General features: G+C 40.4%; 1 long non-coding RNA gene across 1 annotated transcript; it reads left to right on the top strand.

The window, feature by feature from the left end:
• On the top strand, positions 1-5,336 carry LOC149917031 (uncharacterized). Its single transcript, XR_016468546.1, has 4 exons — positions 1-624; positions 758-833; positions 4,417-4,539; positions 4,981-5,336. It is a non-coding gene; the product is annotated as an uncharacterized LOC149917031 (long non-coding RNA).
• The last annotated feature ends 295 nt before the right edge of the window (positions 5,337-5,631 follow it).

The following is a 5,631-nucleotide window of genomic DNA, read 5'->3' as shown; positions in this document are numbered from 1 at the left end:
TCTATTTAGCCATTCATTATTTCTCCAATATCTGTCAATGGATATTCTTGGATGCTAAATGGATATTTAGAAATGCATTGCCAAATCAAGCTAAATAACTTCTACTTGTGCTGTCAAATTGCCTGGTGATTTCATTGAGAATTCTTTTCAGGATTAGTACTTCTCTCCCGCTTCTCACTGAGGCAAGCTTTTTTTTGGTGTGTGTATATATAATGGATAATAGTGTCATCTTTAATCTTCTCTTTCACATAGTTTTTCTTTTGTCCTCTACTGACTTCTTCCACACAGAGGCATGTTAGAAAACTGGGTTTCCTGAAAAACATGTCATTGAAAGAAATGTCTGCAAATGAAACATCCCCGTCTCAAGTCTCAGATGAGGGAACTGAAGTGAGTCTGTCACTGAGCTTGAGCCATCATTCATACCCAGAGTTCTGAGTGAGCAGGGATACTTTCAGATGGGAAACTCATTTCCCACCAGCACTGAACGAAGCATTTTACCCTCACTCAGATAAAACTCTTCCATTTTGCTGGAAATAAGACTGCATCTCCTATGCTTCCCATCATGTATTTCAGGCTAGCTTTCGTACCATGTGAAGTGGACAGCAATGCTGCTGAGATCAATGGGTAAGTTATTAATGCTAAAAAGTATTAATAACAACAAAGCAACATGCTAAAGAACTGGGAAGAAAAGCTGAGAATCAGGAAATAAAGGTAACGTTTCCATTTCTACAAGTGACTCACTTGTTCTTTTGGGCAGGTCTCTTTCCCCTCTGAATCTCTCTCTGCAAAGAAGATGGTAAGCTCAGAAAGATGGCAAACTCAGGATGAAGGTGGTAAGAATTCAAATATGGCAGTATGAGCCACATCTCAGCCTGTACTCACTGCTGATCTTTTAGTTTTCCCCTTGGTAAACAAATGTCTATTTGTTTACCCTTAAAATAGCGCTGGCTGCTAATGCTTGTTTGAGGGCTAAGACAGGGAAGGAAAAGGAGAAAAAGGAAAGGACAAAAGCTTTGCTGTCAAATGTGCCACATGAAAATGACAATAGAAATGCACACTGTTTTAAGATGACAAGTCTGGGAACAATCTTTAATTTAAAGGTTCTTATCCACAGTTTTCATAAAGAAATGTTAATTAAAAGTGCAATGACATGTTTGGGATTTAAAGGAAATCATTCTGCGAAGGATTTATAGCAATCACAGCTCCAGAGCATTAGGATTACAGATCCTTCTGCTGTTCCTTTTCAGTGATCATGTGATTGGCCTGTTGTTAAATATAGCTCCCATTTAGTGAATCGAGACAGGCATGGGAAAGGTAGGGATAGTTTCACTCTAACCAGCGGGATTTCAGAGGTGTTGGAGATTATACAATTCATTAGTTTTAGCATAAGATCAAAGGGAGAGGGGAAGTCTTAATTTGGGCACCAACTGCTACTGTCTGAAAGTCTTGCAGCTTAAATGAGAAGTGAAGGTTTGCAGTGCTAACTGCTTGTATTAGAGCGTGAGCCTATTGTTTTATATCTCACTAACTCATTGTTCTTTTCCTGCAGATAATTCTCACACTTAAGACCTTCTGAGATAGTTATGTCTATTGTGAATAGTTCAGCAACCAACTGGCTCAGAGGTTATTGCCTAAGCATCTTTCCCTCGCTCTAATCCCCTGCAAGGTTTTTTCTGAGCAGTGTTGTTAATCTAAAATGACTGCTAACTGACTCCTGTGTCAAACATTATTCATTATGCACTTTAAATGCTTCCTGCAGAGGCCAAAATAAATTTTGCTTTTTAAAAGCAGACCACAAGGAGTGCCTACGTAGGATATTTCCTAAAAGATTAGACTAAAAATGGCAGTTAAGATGTTGGGGGGAATAAACGGTGTTCAGAACAAAGCTTCACAGTTTAACCAGGGATAAACTTCAGTTATCAAAACATACTTTCATTTATCTATAACCTAAGGAAGAGCTCACCCTTGCAGGGTGGGAGAAATACCTTTATGAAGGGATGTTATAAGGTACTCTATTAGAAAATGAGGGCCAAATAAACAAAAATGTAAAAAGTAGTAATTCTCCTGTGTCTTGGTTGTGGGTGTTTTTTTCAGGTGTCACTGGTGTTGGCATAAAGGGAGAGCTTTTTTTGTGTCAGTGGCACTGACAGGCCTTGCATGCATAATGACAGCATAGGAAGAGACAGACAGATAGATTTGAATAGCAATAAGGTGGGTTTTCTTCCAGTGTGAAAAGAGCATGGGATTCGTGTGTACTGAGATGAAGTATAGCCTTGCTGCACAGTGCAAATATTTAATGCTCTTCTAACTATCCCCAGGTTATTGGAGTGTAACAGTTAATAGCCATCAGCTGCCAAACCCAGTGAGCAGTTTGGGTGCCTAAAAAGAAAATGAAAAGTTAAAAAATGAAGCCAAGTCAGACTAGAAACCCACAAATCATAAATGTGCTATAGCTTAGCAGGCAGATCATCTCCAAAGTTCAGAGCAGCGTCGACCTGAGCTGCTGCTTCTCAAATGAGAGAAGGATTGAGTACATCTGTCTTCCAGTCTGAGCTTTGCCATGTACTCACAGGCAAGCTTTGGCTGGACCTTCTGCTTTCCAGCCCTGTTACTTCCCAGTAATATTTTTAAGGAGATGGAGTATGGCCTGTAAAGAAGAAAAGCAAAGCATTATCACTATTCTGTATCAAATATCTCAAGGCAGTGGTGCAGCATAAATTCATAGAAAAATGGAGGGGCTCCTGAACTGAGTTTGAGAGAAATCCTGTGCTTGGAAGTTCTCTGTATCTGCAGTGCTGTAGATACGGAGATGTTAACACTGGCATAAGATATTACACTTAAAGCTTTAAGTGTTACTGTGGAATTATAAGAACATATAAGAGTATTTCAAAGAATAGATTCAGCTTGAAAATCACCATTCTTTCTCTATGTATTTTTCTTAGTAATGCTAGAAGTAGTAATTCACTGTACTTAAAAATTGCTGTTTTGAATTTATCTGCTTTTTTGAGAATAGGCCTTGGGAATAGGCTGTTTCCCTCTGCCCCTATGTATCTGCTGGCAGTTTTCATCACATAACTGGCAGCACAGCAAAGGACAGGTCAGAGCATGGAGCAGAGCAGCTCCTCCCAAAGTAGCTGGCGGACACCTCTTGGCCCCAGGGAGCAGACAGGAAGGGGTCACAGGCAACCTCAAGAGCAGGAGCTCTTCTCGCCATTTCCCCTTGGTTCATGTGTCATTTTCGTGGAAATGAAATAAATGAAATTACTGATCCCACTTGGAGATACCCTCTCAGGGTTATGACCTATTGGTGGAACTCTTAATGGCATTCAAATAACTTGTAGAATTTCATAGAATCATGGAGTCACAGAATATCCCGATTTGAAAGGGACCCACGAGGATCATCAAATCCAACTCCTGGCTCTGCACAGCACTACCCAAAATTCAAACCCTGTGTCTGAGAGTTTTGCCCAAATGCTGCTTGACCGCCAGCAGTCTGTGCTGTGACCATTGCCCAGAGGAGCCTCTTCAGTTTCTGAGGTTCTTCCATAACTCTCTCACATGGATAGACCTATTTTAGTCTGACCTGTCCTAAAGCATAGCCAGCTGCTCTGGCTGTCCTGCAGGGTAAGGACAAAGCAGTTTTCTATTCGTGTCCCAAGGTCAGTACAAAAACAAACACATTTTGTATCTGATAGCGAAAAGCATTCATCAGTGCAACTTTTTCATTCTGTTAATGGTCACAGATTTCAGAAGGTGAACACCCTGGATTTCAGGAAGGTTGTGCTCCAGATATGACTTGGGTATATTATGAATACGCACATGACACATTTCATTGCCTACAATTAGCAGTAAACAGCCTCTTGAGGCTTGATGTTTGTTATGCACCACAGTGTTTCAGGACAAAGCAAGTTCACTCTCAAGAAACAAGATTTTTTAGCACACAACCTGGCAAATTTAGGCTGGAAAATGAAGAAACTTATTTGGGATGACTTGTCATAGTACATTTACTATAGAGATCTATGCCAGCTCAGAAGTTATCACTTATACCCCCCAGCAGCAGCAGTTTTAATTGGGCGACAGAAGGAGTCTTGCAGAGGTGGAAGGTATTTGGGTTTCCCTGAGGCTCAGAGTTCTTCCCTGAGAAGAAGCCTCACATCTTGTAGGCTACAAGTAAAAAGATAAATTGTAGTGTGCTTGAGTATTAAGTTGCACAATATCAGCTGCAGATTTGCAGTTTGGGTTGATGTGCTAAAGTACAGTTTCCTGCTGAACATCCTTTGTGTGATATATCTGCCTGCCTCTGCCTTGTCAGTGTTTGCTTCTCTCTTTTGATCCTGCCTGTAAAGTCACAAGTAGTATGTTTCATTTATCCCACCCATGTACCTTTTTCCTAATGACCTCATTTTTCTAAAACAGAGGAAGATGGGGCAGTAATGGGGAGGACGTTTGTCCTGTATTCCTATTCATACCTTCTCCCAAGACTCTCTCACTCTACACTGACTTGACGATGGAATTAAAGAAGTATTTCTTCATAAAAAGGCAAGTGAGGTTTTTAATGATGCATTGTTACCTATGGCTCTTTCCATGTTTCATGCTGTAGTGAGATATCGACTCTGTGCTAAACCAGCAGGCAGCCCTACCAGAGGACTAGCCTCTTTTTCTTTAATTGGCTTTGATCCTTGTTCTTTAATTTTCCTTGGACAGATCCTACCCATGTACTAATGCTAGTCCATTCTGATACTGATACTGAATGGGATCTGAGCACAGAGCATGTAACATTACAACCCCCGTGTTACACCAGATAGAGTTTAGTAGTTTACAGAGCAGCAAGGATCATAAGGTTTACTTACTCTCCAAACACTACTGGCAAAAGGAAAACAGACACAAATGTGTGTTGCACAGATACCTTGCCTCTCAGTTCTGCTCATTTAACTCAGCTTAATGATTCCTTTTGGCTTCCTCTTCCCTTCCAAACCATAGCTGTGAATATTCATCTTTCAAGTAAAGCGCCATGGAAGTGGGCCTTCATACAGGACTCTTGCCGGCTGCCACTCCTGCTGACAAAAAAGATTGGAAGAAGAATTTGAATAAAGGACAAACGTCACATATGCTGTGTGCTATGGAGGACAAATGCTGAATACAAAATATGTTTAATTGCTGAGTTAATTATCTCACTAAAGTCTAAATGTTGTTTTTCGGCACTCTTCCCCTCCCCCCCCCCAGTTGTTTACTTTTATCAGTTAGAAAATAAAAAATCAATGTCATGAAAAACATAATTATATTCCTACTAATCTGGAGTGTTTTCTCATTTGAGTACTGCAGTCTGATGCATTTTATCACTTTCCATCCGATTATAGCAGTGGAAATTGCCAGCTAAAAGCTATGGCTCTAAAGCAAAAAAGGGGAAGAAGAAAACCCACCCCAGAGCCATGTGCCTTGCCAATCAAATCTTGCTCCTAATGACAAAGCTTCTGTGATTTCCTTTCTGACAATGCATGAATAGCTGGTGAATAATTGGTTCAACAGGAGCTTCATTAAAGTCCAAGAGAGAAAACAGGATCTTTCATGTGAGTAATTTGGAATGATTGGTAAAGACGAGGCATTATTATAGGATTGCCTTCTGCTCCACAG

Source organism: Phasianus colchicus, chromosome 8 (assembly GCF_987193195.1).
Source record: "Phasianus colchicus chromosome 8, bPhaCol1.hap1.1, whole genome shotgun sequence".
Classification (NCBI taxonomy): Eukaryota; Metazoa; Chordata; class Aves; order Galliformes; family Phasianidae; genus Phasianus; species Phasianus colchicus.
The sequence above is the reverse complement of the archived record's forward strand: the minus strand, read 5'-3'. Positions and strand labels throughout refer to the sequence as shown.